Genomic DNA, 18,812 nt, shown 5'->3' with positions numbered 1-18,812 from the left:
GCTTACCTGCTGGAAGTTCTGGACCTCTGCTAATGAGAAGGCAGTTTCCCATTGGTTAACACCGTCAGTACCGTTCTGCCATCACATCCACATCCAAGTATTCCGACTATAATCTCACTCCAACCTCAATCTCTATTGCCGAGTTAGTGGCCTCTCCCTGTGTGTTCTAAAATAGCATTAACTATTCTGCCTTCCAACTTTGTATTTACTTGACACTTCTGCCCAATAAATAGTAAACTTCTTGAAGCCAAGGACTAAGTCTCACTAAATCTGGCAAGGGGTTAGCACATGCCAAGTGCTTAATAAATAGTTCAATTAATGATATGTAAATACTTCACAGCAGTGGTTGATTCTACGTTTCTCGCTAGGTAAATTCCCAAGAAGAAATGAAGCACAGGAACAACAGAAAGTGGGCAGTGAAAAGAGAGGAAAAGGGATGCAAAAAAAATAAATTTCAAAATTTTCCCTGAAACTAGCTTTGCTGTCATCCCTAAGTTTCCTTTCTTCCTCCAAAACCAGCTAAAAGGACTGAATAACATAAAGCTGCACTGGGCCAGGCGTGGTGGCTCACGCCTGTAATCCCAGCACTTTGGGAGGCTGAGGTGGGCAGATCACTTGAGCTCAGGAGTTTGAGATTAGCCTGGGCAACATGATGAAACCCTGTCTCTACCAAAAATACCAAAAAAAAAAAAAAAAAAAAAAAAAAAAGATAAAGATAAACTGAGGGAAAAGGCATATTGGCTGAACAGCATTTAGGCTACGCAGTATCTACACGCATGCTACAACTTGATCTACTACTGCAAAACAATCAGCATAAGCAGTTTCACCCAGAAATGTTAACGCCTATCAAAGCAGAAAAAGTTAATTATCAGCAGCTGCCGGCTATAGCAGCTAGAGACCAGAAGAGGGCAGCAAAGGCTCACCCAAATCCAAGTCCACTGAAAGCCTCCCATATTATATAGCCACTTACCCAGCTTTGGGGTGAAGAGTTAGTCAGATGGCTGTTCCCACAGTGCAGGTGAGAGATGACTTGGAATGAGCCATGGTAGCTGGGATGACAGAGGGAAAGCTCATGGTAGTGAAGGTGTGAAGGGGCTAAAGCAGGCGGACAGTGAAAAGGCATCAGCCAAGAAGGAGTTCAAATGAAGAAACCTAAGTGCCTAGGACAGCCAAGTCAGAAACAGAAAAAGAGAGACCCATACCAATCAGAAGCAGAGAGCCAAGGGCACAAATAAAGCATGCACTGCACATTCAACCTCTAGAACAGGGGAAACAGGCAGGAGCTGACCCTGAGGCAAGAGGTCTCTATTATATTGCCTGCTGTAACCTAGAGTCTTTGAAGCCATGTTCTTGCTCATTCCGTTCCGGAGAAGACAGCACCTTGGGTTCGACTGTAGTTGCTCCAGCAGCTTCATCTCAGGGAAATCATATTCTGGTACTACAGTTTTTACCAAATCCAATGGAGACCCAGAGCACAAAAAAAAGTTAGCCATGTACAGATCTAGGTTATTCTTTTCAACAAAACCAATTCTTTCTTTGTAAGGGAGGAACCATCTCTGTATTTTTTTTAATCCTGTATTACATTTAGGTTGTTCTCAGTGTTTTGCTATTACAAAGGTATTATTAATATTCATACATATAGTTTGGCATGCATTTGAAAATATATCCATAAAAGTACATTTCTAGAAGTAAAATTGCTGGTTCAAACAGTATGTGATTTTTCTTAAAATTTCAAGATATATTGCTACACTGCCTCCTAAAAAGCAGCATCAATTTTTTGAAACCTGTCACCCAGGTTGGGGTGCAGTATCATGATCACAGCTCACTGCAGCTTTGAACTCCTAGGGCTCAAGTGATCCTCCCGCCTCAGTGCTGAGTAGCTGGGACTACAGGCATACGCCACCACAACAGACTAATACTTTTTTTTTTTTTTTTTTTTGTAGAGACAGGGTTTTGCCACATTGCTAAGGCTGGCAATTTTTATTCAAAGCAAAGCTAACTGATCACAGTTTGGAGTTGACCCTGGAGGGGAATCAGTAGTTTTCAGGGTACTTCCTGAGGAAAGATAGGCTGGTCCTATGGACAGCAGTAAGCCAAGCCTCAGAGAATAGAGAAGCCCTGAGGCAGAACTTGGACCAGTATACTTTGAGTGAAGCCATATTTCATATGCAGTTTTAAGTTCTCTTTGTTCTAATGCCCTTCTGCTAAATCCTTTATTAAATATTAATAGCCTAGGAACCAGGCCCAAACTATAGTCTTATTAAATACTATAGCCTAGGAGCTGGGCCTAAACTTAAGCCAAAGTGACACCAGTGAGAACACCTTAGGGAAGCCGGTGACCAATGGGCCATGGGTCAAAGGACTGGCTGGAAGGACAAGTAGCTTACCTAGGAAGTCCCAGAAATACCTGGAGAGGAAAGCCAGACAAACTGTTCAACTGAAGTTAAGAAGAGCAAGGGCTCAAATCATTAAGAATTGGGCATTAATGGAAAATGTGATCCCAAAAGTCAGTGAAATGAGGACTTAAATGGGTTATACTTACAAAAGTGCTTCAAGAAAATTAATGATGTTATGCACATGGCTGGGTGTGGTGGTTCACCCCTGTAATCCCAGCACTTTGGGTAGCGGAGGGGAGCGGATCACTTGAGGTCGGTAGTTCGAGGCCAGCCTGGCCAGCATGGCAAAACCTTGTCTCTAGTGAAAATACAAAAAGTAGCCGGGTATGGTGGTGAATGCTGGTAATCCCAGCTGCTTCGGAGGCTGTTGAGAAAGAAAGAGAGAGAGAGAGAGAGAGAGAGAGAGAAGAGAGAGGAGAGAGAGAAGGAAGGAAGGAAGGCCGGCCGGCAGGCAATAGAAGCACAGACAACTAGCTACTTTACTTTTGGGAAGGACAATGAGGAGAAATCGCTGAAAAATAGGAATCAGAGTCTTAAGAAGTCTGAGATGCAAGAAACAATAGAACGTGGCAGACCAGACTGCCTGAACGTCTTACTATTTCCATTATGTTCAATGAGGAACACTTTCCTCCAGGGAATTCTGGTGGAGCTCAATTACCTGTACAGTCAATAACTTGCTCTAGATGACACACACCCTGCTATAGACATCTAACATTTTGCATTCATGAAATGTGACCAGCTCACTGAAACTGCCAGTGTTTCCACTGATGATAGTTTTAGGATCCTGCCTAACACGACTGGTTTTGCACAGACGTATGTGATACACGGCACATCTCCACAAACCCTGTATCCTCCTGCTCATGCCACATTCTGTAGGCCTTCCAGACTTTAAGGAAAAGAAGGAAATATATGGGCAGATTTCTAATTTGTACTACAAAACAAATCATAACATTAAATAAATCCCTTAAGGCAGTACAACTCTTTGTAGAGTAAATATAAAATTTAAGCTTCCATAGGAAGCTTATTTCTTCCCCTGGCTTGCTTGTTCCTGTTGCAATAGTGTCTTGTAAATAAAACAAAATAGACTTAAGAGATGATGACATTTTAAAGACCAACAAAATAATCTCCAATAACAACAACCTCAAAATACCTATCATTACATGGTATCTCTAATCAGATATTTCACAACAACGCAAAGTGAGAATCTACTGAAAACACAGTGGGCCACATAATCATATACTAAATAAATTCCAGGTAGATAAGAAAGGATAATGTAAAATTAATAAAACTTTTAGAAAATACGGGTAAGTATCTGAATGGAGACAGATTTCCTAAACCTAAAGGCAATGAAACCCTACAAAAGAACATACCAATAGATTTGTTCCTCAAATTATTTTATTTATTTACTTTTTTTGAGACGGAGTCTCGCTCTGTCGCCCAGGCTGGAGTGCAATGGCATGATCTCGGTTCACTGCAACCTCTGCCTCCTGGGTTCAAGCAATTCTCCTGCCTCAGCCTCCTGTGCAGCTGGGATTACAGGTGCCCACCACCACACCTGGCTATGTACTATGAGAAGCCATGCCACTAGGAACAAAGGGAAAGCTATGAAACCTGCTGGCAGATCTACAACATGGAAATGGCTGGCAAGATCAACTTCTTGATGCAAAAGAATAAGGCAGAACTGAGGCAAGAATGCTGAGGCCTGTGGATAAGACATCCAGTATGAAAATACCCAACCAGTTTTTGTCTCTATCTCTTTTCTTTCAACAACCCTATTTTCTATTACTAATTCTCTACAATAAATCAATCACGTTACCAAGAAGGCCTCCACATATAGAAACAATCCTATTAGTTGGCAGTGGACCCTCTCTTTTATTAAGTGAAGGAAGAAACGGAGTCTGAAATTAGTCTAGGAGTAGAATGGTGTTTCCCAGGGGATGGAGGAGGCGGCAATGAGGAGTTACTGTTTAATGGGTAGAGTTTCAGTTTAGGAAGATGAAAAAGTTCTGGAGATGGAGAGTGGTGGTGGCTGCCCAAAAGGTAAATGTACTGTATGTACTTAATGCTACTGCACTGTACACTTAAATGGTTAAGATGGTACATTTTATGTTATGTGTACTTTATTACAGTAAAAAAAAAAGTAACTTATGTAATAGGTAAAAATACATGTAAAATCATGTCTAATAAGGGGTTAATATCCAGAATCTATAACTCCCAGAACTGAAGAGCAAAAAAAAAAAAAAAACCTGATTAAAAAATGGCAAAGGGAAGTATAAATCAATACCACCATCTCACACTCACTAGAATAGTTACTATAAAATAAAAAATAAATAAAAACCAGAAAATAACAAGTGTTGACGAGGATTTGGAGAAACTGGAATCTCTCTGCACTGTTGCTGGGAATATAAAATGGTACAGCTGCTATGAAAAACAGTATGGCAGTTCCTTACAAAATAAAAAACTGAATTACCATATGATCTAGCAATTCCACTTCTGGGTATATACCAAAAAGAACTGAAAGCAGGGTCTTTGACGAGATACTTGTCCGCCCATGTTCATAGCAACATTATTCACAATAGCCAAAAGGTGGAAGCAACTCCAAGTATTTATCAATGGATGAATAAACAAAAGGTGATGTATATTACAATGAAATTTTTTTTTCTTGAGACGGTATCTTGCACTATCACCCAGGCTGGAGTGCAGTGGCACGATCTTGGATCACTACAACCTCTGCCTCCCAGGTTCAAGTGATCCTCCTGCCTCAGCCTCTTAAGTAGCTGGGACTACAGGCACCTGCCACCACACCAGACTAACTTTTCTATTTTTTTTTAGTAGAGACAGGGTTTCACCATGTTGGCCAGGCCGGTCTCAAACTCCTGACTTCAAGTGAACTACCTCGGCCTCCCAAAGTGCTGGGATTATAGGCATGAACCACCACGTTCAGCCTTACAAAAGAGTATTATTCAGCCTTATAAAGAAAGGAAATTGTGGCATATGCTACAACATGGATAAACCTTGAGGACCTGCTAACTGAAATAAGCCAGTTACAAAAAGACAAATAATGTATGATTCTACTTGTATGAGGTACATAGAGCAGCCAAATTCAGAGACACAGAAAGTAGAAAGGTGGTCTTTTAAAAACATATTATGCCACTCCTTTGCATAAAACCCTCCAGTGGCTTCTCGAAAAAGCAGAATAAAATCTAGACCACTTTCCCTGGCTTACAAAGAACTACATGGGCTGGCCCATGCTCACCTCCCCAACCTCATCTCATATCATTCCCACTCTGCATCCACCGTGCTTGCAAATATCAGCCTTTTGTTTCCCTCATCTTTCCGGCTTTAGGGATTTTGCACTAGCTGTATTATTTCCCTGAAACGTTCTTTCCATGACCCTGATTTTCACCTGAATTGTTAGTTGAAGGTCATCTTCAGCACCTAATAGAGAGCAGCTAACTACCCAATTACTTGCACAACATAAATCTTGAAATGATCATGTGATATGGTTTGGATATTTGTCCCCTACAAATCTCATGTTGTATTGTAATCCCCAATGTTGGAGATGGGACTTCGTGGGAGGTATCTGAATCTTGCGGGTGGATCCCTAATGAATGGCTTAGCACCATCCGCCTGGTGAAGAGCGAGTTCTCGCTTTGGTACTCCATGAAAGACCTGGTTGTTTAGAAGAGCATGGCACTGGCTGGGTTCAGTGGCTCATGCCTGTAATCCCAGCACTTTGGGAGGCCAAAGTGGGTGAATCACCTGAGGTAAGGAGTTTGAGACCAGCCTGACCAACATGGTGAAACGCCATCTCTACTAAAAATACCAAATTAGCCGGGCGTGGTGGCACATGCCTATAGTCCCAGCTATTAGGGAGGCTGAGGCAGGAGAATCACTTGAACCCAGGAGGCAGAGGTTGCAGTGAGCCGAGATCAAGCCATTGCACTCCAGCCTGGACAACAAGAGCGAAAGTCCATCGCAAAAAAAAAAAACCTGGGCATTGTGGCAGGTGCCTGTAATCCCAGCTATTAGGCAGGCTGAGGCAGGGGACTCACTTGAACCTGGGGACGAAGGTTGCAGTGAGCCGAGAACGCGCCATTGCACTCCAGCCTGGGCAACAGAGCAAGGCTCCATCTCAATTTAAAAAAAAAAAAAAGCATGGCATCTTCCCACAACTCTCTCTTTCCCTCTTCCTGAGGCCTCACCAGAAACCGATGCAGCACCATGCTTTGTGTAAAGTCTGCAGAACTGCAAGCCAATTAAACTTTTCTTTATAAATTTCCCCACCTCAGGTATTTCTTTATAGCAACACAAGAACAGACTAACATAATCATGCTCAGTGAGAGAAGCCAGACACAAAAGGCTACATTTTGAGATCCTATTTTATGAAATGTACAGAATAGGCAAATTCACATACAGAAATATCAGTGGTTGCTGGGAGCAGGAGGCAAGAAATGTGAAGCATGGGATATGTTTCTGTTTGTTTGTGTCACCTATGATTTCTTTCAGCAGTGTTTTCTAGTTTTCCTTGTAGAGGTCTTTCAGCTCTTAGGTCTATTCCTAATTTTTTTTTTTTTTTTTTTTTGCAGCTATTGTAAAAGCAGTTGAGTTCTTGATTTGATTCTCACTTGGTCACTGTTGGTGTATAGTTCAGGTTCCTTGTTTCTTTGTTGACTTTCTGTCTTGATGACCTGTCTAGTGCTATCAGTGGAGTACTAAAGTCCCCCACTATTATTGTGCTGCTCTTTATCTCATTTCACAGGTCTAGTAGCAATTGTTTTGTAAATTTGGGAGCTCCAGTGTTAAATGCAAATATATTTAGGATTATGATATTTTCCTGTTGGACTAATCCTTTTATCATTATATAATGTCCCTCCTTGTCTTTGTTAACTGTTGTTGCTTTAAAGTCTGTTTTGTCTGATATAAGGATAGCTACTCCTATTCAGTTTTCATGTCCATTTGCATGGAATATCTTTTTTCACTCTTTTACCTTAAGTTTATATGAGTCCTTATGTATTAGGTGAGTCTCCTGAAGACAGCAGACACTTGGTGAATTCTTTTTTTTTTTTTTTTTTTTTTTTTTTTTTTTTGAGACGGAGTCTTGCTCTGTCGCCCAGGCTGGAGTGCAGTGGCCAGATCTCAGCTCACTGCAAGCTCTGCCTCCCGGGTTCATGCCATTCTCCTGCCTCAGCCTCCCGAGTAGCTGGGACTACAGGCGCCCGCCACCTCGCCCGGCTAGTTTTTTGTATATTTTTTAGTAGAGATGGGGTTTCACCGTGTTAGCCAGGATGGTCTTGATCGCCTGACCTCGTGATCCGCCCATCTCGGCCTCCCAAAGTGCTGGGATTACAGGTTTGAGCCACCGCGCCCAGCCACTTGGTGAATTCTTACCCATTCTGCCACTCTGTATTCTTTGCAGAGCATTTAGGCCATTTACGTTCAATGTTAGTATTGAGATGTGAGCTACTAATCTATTCATCATTTTCGCTGTTGCCTGAATATCTTGTTATTTTTTTTCCCTTGTGTTATTGTTTTATAGGCCCCGTGAGATTTATGCTTTAAGGAGGTTCTATTTTGGTGTACTTTGAAGTTTTGTTTCAAGATTTAGAACTCCTGCCGGGCATGGTGGCTCGCCCCTGTAATCCCAGCACTTTGGGAGGCCAAGGTGGGTGGATCACCTGAGATTGGGAGTTCAAGACTAGCCTGACCAACATGGAGAAACCCTGTCTCTACTAAAAATACAAAAAATTTGCTGGGCGTGGTGGCGCATGCCTGTAATCCCAGATACTTGGGAGGCTGAGGCAGGAGAATCACTAGAACCTAGTAGGTGGAGGTTGCGGTGAGCCAGGATTGCACCATTGCACTCCAGCCTGGGCAACAAGAGTGAAACTCTGTCTCAAAAAAAAAAAAAAAAAAAAGATTTAGAACTCCTTTTAGCAGTTCTTGTAGTGCTGGCTTGGTGGTGTCAAATTCTCTCAGCATTTGTTTGTCTGAATAAGACTTTACCTTTCCTTCATTTATGAAGCTTAGTTTCACTGGATACAAAATTCGTGGCTGATAATTGTTTTGTTTAAGGAGGCTAAACATAGGACCCCAATCCCTCCTATCTTGCAGGGTTTCTGCTGAAAAATGTGCTGTTAATCTGACAGATTTTCCTTTATAGGTTATCTGATGCTTTTCCCTAATAGTTCTTAAGGTTCTTTTCTTCATCTTTATTTTAGTTAGCCTGATGACTGTGTGCCTAGGTGATAATCTTTTTGCAATGAATTTCTCAGGAGTTATTTGAACTTCTCGTATTTGGATGTATAGATCTCTAGAGCAAGGCCAGGGAAGTTTTCCTCAATCGTTCCCTCAAATAAGTTTTCCAAACTTTTAGATTTCCCTTCTTCCTCAGCAACAGCAATTATTCTTAGGCTTCATCGTTTAACATAACCTCAGACTTCTTGGAGGCTTTATTCAGTTTATTCATTTTTGTCACACTGGGTTAATTAAAAAGGCCTATCTTTGACCCCTCAAGTTCTTTCTTCTACTTGTTCAATTCTATTGAAATTTTCCAGTGTATTTTGCATTTCTCTAAGTGTGTCTTTCATTTCCTGAAGTTGTGATTGTATTTTATTGATTCTATTTCTCTAGAGATTTTTTGGTCCATACTTTTTTTTTTTTTTTTTTTTTTTAAATGTCAGAGGAAATGTCTGGGGGTAAATAGCTGTTGTTCAGATTCTTTTGTCCCATGGGGTGATCCCTTGACATGGTGCTCTCCTCCTTCCCCTAGGGATGAGGTTCCTGAGAGCCAGACTACAGTGATTGTTACTGCTCTTCTGCATCTAGCCATCTAGTGGAGCTACCTGGGTCCACACTGGTAATGGGGAGTGTCTCCAAAGAGTCCTGTAATGTGATCAGTATCCAGGTCTCTCAGCTTTACCATCAGTATCTGCTCTGGTGAAGGTAGCAGGGGAATGAAGTGGACTCTGTGAGGGTCCTTGGTAGTTTTGTTTAGTGCAGGGACTGGTTTTCTCAAATGCTGGTTGCACTGGCAGTGAAGCTGTAACGTGGACAGACTCAGAACCTCTGGTTAGCTAGGATGTTACAGGCAGTAGAATTTGCTATTATTTTCTCCTTTCTTGGTGCAGAGTTGTTCTTTTATGAGTTGCTGTAATGGCTTCAGTTGGTTGGTCTCCAGCCAGAAGGTAGCACTTTCAATACAACATCGACTGCCTGCGTAGTATGGGGGGATACAAGTTTGCCCTAAGGTCACCTGGGTAAGTATTCTGATTTCTCAGGTGATGGGCGGTGTCACAGAGCTCCCAAGATACTATGTGTTTTGTTTTAGGCTATCAGGGCGGATAAAGACCATCAGGTAAGCTACAGGTTAGGCATATCTGAGACTCTCCTTGGGCAGGGCTTGCTGTGGCCACGTGGGTCGGTGGGGGGGGGGGGGGTGTCATTCTTAGGCCAATAAAATTGTGTTCCCTGGGGGATTATGGTTGACTCTGCTGCTTCAAACAGATCACCAGGGAGTTGGGGGGAAGCTGGCGGTGACAGGTCTCACTGAACTCCTGCACAACCAGCAAGGCCGGTCTCACTCCCATCATGGCCCAACAGCACCCTTATATCCAGGCAGCCTTAGAGCAAGGCTGAGATCTTGCCCCAGGCTACAAAAGCCTCTGCTGAGAAAGCAGGAAAGGATTTCAGGTCTCGCCCCTACCTGCCTGCCCCAACTTCTGTGCCAGTATCTGCACTTTCGGTTTGCCCACTCTCAAATATTGCCCAGGAAAATTTGCATTCAGTCAAAATTATTACAAAGCTAGGCTGTAAATTTTCTCTCCATGGTCCTTCCCCAATTCTAATGGCAGCCTTCCCCAAGGACCCCTGGTAAGATAAAAGTCAGATATGGCTTCCCTGGGGACTAGAAGTGTCTACAGAGCTCTTTCTTGCCGCTGCCTCGATTTTTTTTTTTTTTTTTTTAGACAGAGTCACACTCTGTGGCCCAGGCTGGAGTGCAGTGGCATGATCTCAGCTCACTGCAGCCTCCACCTCCTGGGTTAAAGCGATTCTCCTGCCTCGGTTCCCTAAGTAACTGGGATTACAGGCATGTGCCATATGCCCAGCTAATTTCTGTATTTTTAGTAGAGACAGGATTTCGCCACATTAGCCAGGCTGGTCTCGAACTCCTGACCGCAGGTGATCCACCCACCTTGGCCTCCCAAGATGCTGGGATTACAGGTACGAGCCACTGCGCCTGGCCTTGCATCAACTTTTATATTTCATTTGGCTCTCTAAATTCGTATCAGCTCTAGGTAAGGTTAAATCCTTCTCCCATGATCTGGATTTTCAGGTTCCCCAGTGAGGATGTGTGTTCAGAGGCAGACTTTCCTTCCCCCTCTTGCACTTTGGGCACTCACAGCTTTTTGGCTGTCTCATGGAATTTGCAGCGACAACCCGCTTATTTCGAAGGGTCTGTGAATAATTTCGTCTTTACTGTTATGTTCTTGCAGTAGTTCTTGAAGCAAAAGTTCACGATGTGAGTCTCCACACACTGTTTTGTCCATCCGAGTAGAAGCTGCAAGTTAATCCTGCCCTCTTTTGATTTAAAATTACACATCTTACTTGAATTCTAACAGTAGGTTAACGTTTATTTTTTTATTTGAACTATTTATCTAAAAATACCAATAATTCTATAGATTAACAATACTTTCATCACTTTTTTTGGTTTTGGAGACAGAGTCTCACTCTGTCACCCAGGCAGGAGTGCAGTGTCTCGGTTCAATACAACCTCCGCCTCTGGGTTCAAGAGATTCTCCTGCCTCAACCTTCCAAGTAGTTGGAATTACAGCCGTGTACCACACCACACTCAGCTAATTTTCGCTAGAGACAGGGTTTTACCATATTGGCCAGGCTGGTCTTGAACTCCTGGCCTCCAGTGATCCGCCTGCCTTGGCCTCCCAAACTGCTGGGATTCCAAGCATGAACCACCACACCCGCCCACTTCCAGCACTTTTTAAATGAAACACTGCTAAACTTTTACAAATCTAGTTCCTATCTTAAGCTAGAGAATCTTTATCAAGGTACAATCAAGAAACTTGATTTTACAAGGATGAAAAACATTTCATACAAATATGGTGAGAAAAAAATCTGTTAATACTGAAATTCCAATTGTTATTTCTCAGGAGAGAAACTGCATAGAGTGCTGTGTTTGTTTTTACAATCAATACGTAAATCATTTTTTTTTTTTTGGAGACAGGGTCTCACTCCATCATCCAGGCTGGAGTGCATGCAGTGGCTTGATCTCCATGCAACCTCAAGTAATCCTCCCACCTCAGCCTCCTGAGTAGCTAGGTATGTACCACTAGGCCCAGCTAATTTTGTATTTTTTGTACACACAGGGTTTTGCTATGTTGTCCAGACTGGTCAGCTGGTCTCAAACTCTTGAGGTTGAGTGATCCACTCACTTCGGCCTCCCAGAGTGCTGGGGTTACAGGCATGAGCCACTGCGCCTGGCCAACAATCAATATGTAATTTTTAAAAAATAAAGAGGTCGGGCCGGGCGCGGTGGCTCAAGCCTGTAATCCCAGCACTTTGGGAGGCCGAGACGGGCGGATCACGAGGTCAGGAGATCGAAACCATCCTGGCTAACACGGTGAAACCCCGTCTCTATTAAGAAATACAAAAAACTAGCCGGGCGAGGTGGCGGGTGCCTGTAGTCCCAGCTACTCGGGAGGCTGAGGCCGGAGAATGGCGTGAACCCGGGAGGCGGAGCTTGCAGTGAGCTGAGATCCGGCCACTGCACTCCAGCCTGGGCGACAGAGCCAGACTCCGTCTCAAAAAAAAAAAATAAAAATAAAAAATAAAGAGGTCAGGCATGATGACTCATGCCTGTAATCCCAGCACTTTAGAAGACCAAAGCAGGTGGATCATTTGAGGCCAGGAGTTGAAGACCAGCCTGGCCAGCATGGTGAAACCCCGTCTCTACTAAAAAAAAATACAGGCAGGGTACAGTGGCTCATGCCTGTAATCCCAGCACTTTGGGAGGCCGAGGCAGAGGCCGATCACTGGAGGTCAGGAGTTCATGACCAGCCTGGCCAACCCGGTGAAACCATATCTATTCTAAAAATACAAAAACTTGCCAGATGTGGTGGTGTGCACCTGTAATCCCGCTACTCGGGAGGCTAAGGCTGGAGAATTGCTTGAACCCAGGAGGTGGAGGTTGCAGTGAGCCAAGATCACACCACTGCATTCCAGCCTGGGCAATGGAGCAAGACTCCATTTCAAAAATAAATAAATAAATACTAAAAAATAAAAAGATCAAGAAAAAGGAAGTACAGTCACGGAAGAAAAACTGGTACGTCTTGAGCAAAAATCTGAAAATCTGAAATCTGAAATGCTAGAAAATCCAAAACTTCTGAGTACAGATTTCACACTCAAAGGAAGTACTCAATGGAACATTTTGAAGTTTCAGATTTGGGATGCTCAACCAGTATATAAAGCAAATATATAAAACCTGAAAAAAATCAAAAATCCCAAACACTTCTGGTCCCAAGCATTTTAGATAAGCGATACTGAACCTGTTAGTACATTTTCCATCTTCCCTGAAGATGGTATGCATGGGATTACCTATACACAAGCTAGATGGGTGCTTTTTTCCAAGACAAATGAACGAAGCCTACTATAAGGAATTCTTGTCAAGAAAGACTCCTGCTTAGAATCACACATAAGCAGTTTAGGAAGGACTCTCCTATTTTCGTTTCTCAAAAGGCCATCCTCCTGGCAATGTATCAATAACTCTGAAAACGTATATAATTGAGGCTACAAGTTAATTTACCTCAACTGAGGGAATAGTCTTATCAAATTCTTCAATATTTTATCTCATTCTTGGGTCAGATCTAATCCCCCAGCTCAAGCTCGTTCTCACTGTGAAAATGTGACTATTTTCAAACTGACAGTAGCTGAGTTAATTTCAGTATCTAAGTGAAACATGACTACAGGCGGTGCGCGCCTGTATTCCCAGCTACTTAGGGAGGTTGAGGTGGGAGAATCCCTTGAACGTGGGGGCAGAAGTCGCAGTGAGCAGAAATTGCGCCACTGTATCCCAGCCTGGGCGACAAAGTGAGACCCTGTCACAAACAAACAAACAAAAAACTCACATAGAATTCTGAGCCTGACACAGGGTAGGGATGACTTGGAAGAGGATCCTGGAGTAACAAATAGTCATGAATCAGAATAAAGGCCTGGGGGCAAGAGAGAAACTACAGGCAAAGACTGTTGCCAATGGTTCAGTTCCACTGTGACTCTCTGAGGCCTTCTCCTCTTGCAGATATATTTCTCCAAGCATGTCACAGTTGAATGGGTAAAGTTAAAATAGGAATAGGTTTCTTCAAACAGCAGAGTACAGACTCAAGCAAGGCAGCTTGGGATGGAATCCCAGTGTACTGCTATGTGATCTTGGGTAAATATTTAATCCTCACTGATAAAACTGGAATAAAGCAGTCCCTACTTCAAAGGGTGTTATGACTACCTGGTTAAGAGCAACCTTCTTCCAGTACTTCTATGCCCCCTTTCCTGCTTTCTTATTCTTCACAACACAAGTAATCGGTTAACAATATCTTTATTACCTTGCCTATTGCTCTATATGTAGTAGCTACTCAAATATAAATGTTTGCTACCTAGAAATTATGGAATATGGCCCTGTGAACGAATGTAAAAATAATGCTGGAGGGCTTGTGTAAATTGCTATGCCCAATATAAATTAATGAGAATTTGTAACTCACAGGATTTAATAATTCACATCAGAGCTGCAGTTTCTTCCAGCACTATAAACAGATACATATCAAGAGAGAAACTTTAAGCTGGAGGACAACAGATCAAGCGAAAAAACTGGGGATTGGCCACCACCTCCAAGGCTGTAGAGAGGATGTCCAACAAATACAGTGGCCCTCACACTCCTTGCATGAACTGTGGTTCCATCCCCAGTCATACACAGATTACTTAAAAATGAGAAAACTTTTAAGAAAAATCAACTTTTCTTCCCCAATCTGAGAAACACACCATGCCTGAAAGGTAAGCAAAGACAAGCAAAGAATCAACACGTTTTGACAATGTGCTCAGAATACGTAAGCAAATATTTTATATGACTTGCATTTGATATAGAAGATCTAGTCTAGCCCTAGCACTGTGGGTTCACTGAACAAGTAATTTCTCCCATGGTGGTCACAGCTCCCAAGTTTATTTTTTTAAAAGCAGGTTGGGGCTAGGCATGGTGGCTCACGCCTGTAATACTAGCACTTTGGGAGGCCAAGGAGGCAGATCACCTGAGGTTGGGAATTTGAGACCAGCCTGACCAACATGGAGAAACCTCGTCTCTACTAAAAATACAAAATTAGCTGGGCGTGGTGGCAGATGCCTGTAATCCCAGTTACTTGGGAGGCTGAGGCTGGAGAATCGCTTGAACCCGGGAGGCGGAGGTTGCAGCGAGCCAAGATCGCACCATTGCACTCCAGCCTGGGCAACAAGAGTGAAACTCTGTCTGAAAAATAAAAAAATAAAATAAAATAAAAATAAAAAGCAGGTTGGTATAAACATACTCTATGATCCCTTTAATTCTGAGTGAGACTATGTAAGGAAGTGGGGAAGGGAGAGAGAGTGAGTGTGCAGAGGGCAACAGTTTCATCTTAGTTTTTGCAAAACCAATACCCACATGTCATAGAAAGACATCAGGGGGCTGTTGTAAATGTAGGGATCTGATTTTTAAATATGCTATCCACCCAGTCCCCTCCCCAGAATAACACCTGATGATCCTGTTGAAAGCTATAATCTGGCTGGGCACGGTAGCTCAGGCCTGTAATCCAAACACTCTGGGAGGCCGAGTTGGGTGGATCACTTGGGGCCAGGAGTTCGAGACCAGCCTGGCCAACGTGGTGAAACCCCATTTCCACAAAAATACAAAAATTAGCCGGGCGTGGTGATGAACACCTGTAGTCCCAGCTACAGGTGGCAGAGGCTCAACAATCACTTGAACCAGGAGGCAGACACTGCAGTGAGCTGAGATCTTTCCACTGCACTCCAGCCTGGCAACAGAGAGAGACTCTGTCTCAAAATAATAAATAAACAAACAAACAAACATAAAAATACAAAAAATTAGCTGGGCGCTGTGGCACACGCCTGCAATCTCAGCTACTCAGGAGGCTGAGAATCGTTTGAACCTGGGAGGCAGAGGTTGCCGTGAGCCAAGATTGTGCACTGCACTCCAGCCTGAGCAACGAAGGGAGATTCAGTCTCCCCAACCCCCCCAAAAAAAGAAAAAAAAAGGCTGTAATCTGTAACTTTTCTTTTATCCACTTCACTTATAAAATGCTAATACTAGAATCTTTACCTGTTTTGTTTCTGACTGTATTCCCTAAATGCCTAGACACAGAGCTACCAATCAATAAGTATTACTTGCTGACTGAATGAGTTGAATAAATGCTAAATACATAGTCAAGAGACCCTAATCCATTTTCTCCATTTCCATTTAGGAAACAATCAATATATACATGGTAGATAGGAAGAAAGGAGAGATAGTTCTTTAATCTGCTGATCTCCTATTCCTTAATAATATTCCTTAAATTCTTTTCCCTTTTTTCCCCCGTATTTCCAGAAAAATCTCCTGTCTTAAAAGCACAAAATCAGCTATAGAAAGATTAATAAATTAGAAAACAAAAACAGTTTAAGGGGCGACAGGAAGTAGCTGGCAAAGACAGACAAAAAGCTTATCTTTAGAATCTAAGGTCTGGAGACAACCCGGAGGGCAGTCTGGCTCCTATACTATAAACGAACAAATGGACAGTAGCATAACACACTTAGCAGAAGAAAAAAAATTTAACCCAAAAGCACCTTCATAATTATGATGCACAATCACTTGTAACATTAGTAACCTAAAATGATTTTGCTTTCTCCCTCTATCATCACTCTTAACTTCAAATGCTCATTTCTAAAATCTGCAGTATACAAAATTTTCTGTAGCCACCTATATATTCTAGAAGTCTCTTTCAGTGGCTTGCCTTTGAAATAAGTTAAAAACGAAACTCATGCCTCTTGATTGGTACAATAATAAAGGAGACTGGAATGCTATGGCTACCACTCCCTGTAAAGAGAGTGAAATCAGTCTGAGCAAAGCTCACAAAGACAAAGAGACCAACAAACAGAACAAAGAAACCATTTGGAAAATCCCAATGATCAACCAACTTCTTGATCCAGCTCCAACACAATAGGAGAGGAGGATCTTGATCAAAACAGCAGAGAAAAAGACTGCTTAGATTGGTCTGCACTGGAAACTACCAAAGGAGTGACAGATTCCTGCATATAACACACAGGAAATGGGAGGGAAGCCACTGGAAACTGGTGATGAAAAAGACTAAATTTAAGTCCATCCAGATCGGCAGCCAGATGTTCCCAACGCCCAGCCCACAGAAATATTTACTGCAAGGGCTGGGCCATCAAGGGTACTGATCAGGTTTCTTTAGAGATAAAAAGAACAAAAGCAAAAAGCACAATGAAACCACCACCAATAGTTTGGACATAATTTAAAATATACATGTATCAGGCCCAAAGCAGACTTCTTGTGTATGAACCAGATCGATTCAATTGACAATCCCCAATATTTAAATTGGCCTTTGTAAACAGAGCCAAAAAAAATTTTTGAAAGTAAAGTATAAGAAGAAAACATAATTCAATGCAATTAACGCCAAAAGTGGACCAAAAGGTAATGTCCAAGATATTTCCAACATGAGTTGCTGAGATAGCTATCAACCTTTGAAACACATGTTCATATATTAAGATAATCTATTCAGGCTGTGCAGAAGAGGAAGCACCATGATGGGGACAGAGGCATAGGTAGGAAAGTGGAGTGTTGATCAAAAGCCCAACCCACCTCAGGTTGAGGAATTAGCCCTAGGTTTTCTGGAGGAGTCAATAATTTGACACACAAACCACCAAGGCCCTCAGCATCTCAACAATGTGTCCCCACAAATCACACTCTTCTTGCCCTAGGCCCAGAGTTATGCAAGAGAATCCAGCAATGTAAGGTTGGCATGCATTTTCACCATGGCAGACATCAACACGAACCTCACCTTGTCACTGTCATCATGACAAATGTGGTCGTGATGGATGGACTGGCACTGAAAAGAAGCACCAACACTACCTACAAGAAAAAGGGAGGAAAGGTTAAGATGCAGTAATTCCTTACATTTAAACTGCTTTACCAATTAAAAATGCTTTTACATCCATGATCCCATCTAATAAAATACTCATAAGTAGACACTGTGGGGATTATTGTTCATGCATTTTAACAGAGGAAAACAAACCAGAGAGGCTGACCCACACAAAGCGGCAGTCAGAGAGTGGCAGATCTAAAACGACAACTCCATTATTCAAACCGCTAACTCCCCCTCTTTCCACTAGACCGAGTGGTCTGCTTTCAAAGTAAGATTAACTACATAAACACAAGCTTTCAATAAGGCAAACTCTCATTTATGAGGAAAAATATTATATTCCTTTTCAGACTACACACTTCGAGAAAAAATTGGTCCTATAAATTCTAAACATATAAGAAACAATCTAATCTGCAATCACGTAACACTTTAAATGTTTTTATTACTTTAAATGTATACATTTTTAATATATCCATTTGTAAACTTAAAACTTTAAATGTTTTTATTACTTTAAATGTACACATTTTTAATATATCCATTTGTAAACTTAAAAAACTACCTTCCAGTAACAACTGCTCTTTAATAATAGTTAACTTTCTAACCAATAAAAACACAAACTATTCAATAAGTGATTGAACAACAGATTACCCATTTTTAAAAGTTTTGGTTTGTACTTCGTACCATAAACAAAATGGTGAGTCGAAGATCTATGTAATATAAAAAATGAGGGCAGTTTTAGACAAAAATGTTAAGTTTTTAAAATAATCTTGGAGGCCAGGCGCAGTGGCTCAGGCCTGTAATCCCAGCACTTTGGGAGGCCAGGGCGGGTGGATCACCTGAGGTTAGGAATTGAAGACCAAGCTGGCCAACATGGTGAAACCCTGTCTCTAAAAAATACAAAAATTAGCCACACATGGTGGCGCACCCCTGTAATCCCAGCTACTAGGGAGGCTGAGGCAGGAGAATCACTTAAACCCAGGAGACAAGAGGTTGCAGTGAGCCAAGATCGTGCCACTGCACTCCAGCCTGCATGAGTGAGACCCTGTTTCAAAAAAAGAAAATGAAAATAATCTTGGAGTAAGAAAAACCTTCCGAAAGAAGATACTAAACATGAAGTCATAAATAAAGCACGCACATGACTGTGGACCAAAGGTTAACAAAACCCCTCCTGAGTAGCTGGGATTACAGGCACACGCCACCATGCCCAACTAATTTTTGTATTTTTAGTAGAGAC

The 18,812-nt window shown here is 42.2% G+C and overlaps 1 protein-coding gene across 3 annotated transcripts in view; it reads right to left on the bottom strand.

Moving 5' to 3' along the window:
- RNF38 (ring finger protein 38) overlaps window positions 1-18,812 on the bottom strand; it is a 144,251-nt gene that overhangs the window by 68,702 nt on the left and 56,737 nt on the right. For all 3 annotated transcript variants that reach the window (XM_050762153.1, XM_050762154.1, XM_050762156.1), the window contains exon 2: window positions 17,498-17,568. The gene's annotated coding sequence lies outside the window, so the exon portion shown is untranslated. The remainder of the gene's footprint in view (window positions 1-17,497; window positions 17,569-18,812) is intronic.

This window comes from Macaca thibetana, chromosome 15 (assembly GCF_024542745.1).
Source record: "Macaca thibetana thibetana isolate TM-01 chromosome 15, ASM2454274v1, whole genome shotgun sequence".
Lineage (NCBI taxonomy): Eukaryota > Metazoa > Chordata > Mammalia > Primates > Cercopithecidae > Macaca > Macaca thibetana.
The sequence above is the reverse complement of the archived record's forward strand: the minus strand, read 5'-3'. Positions and strand labels throughout refer to the sequence as shown.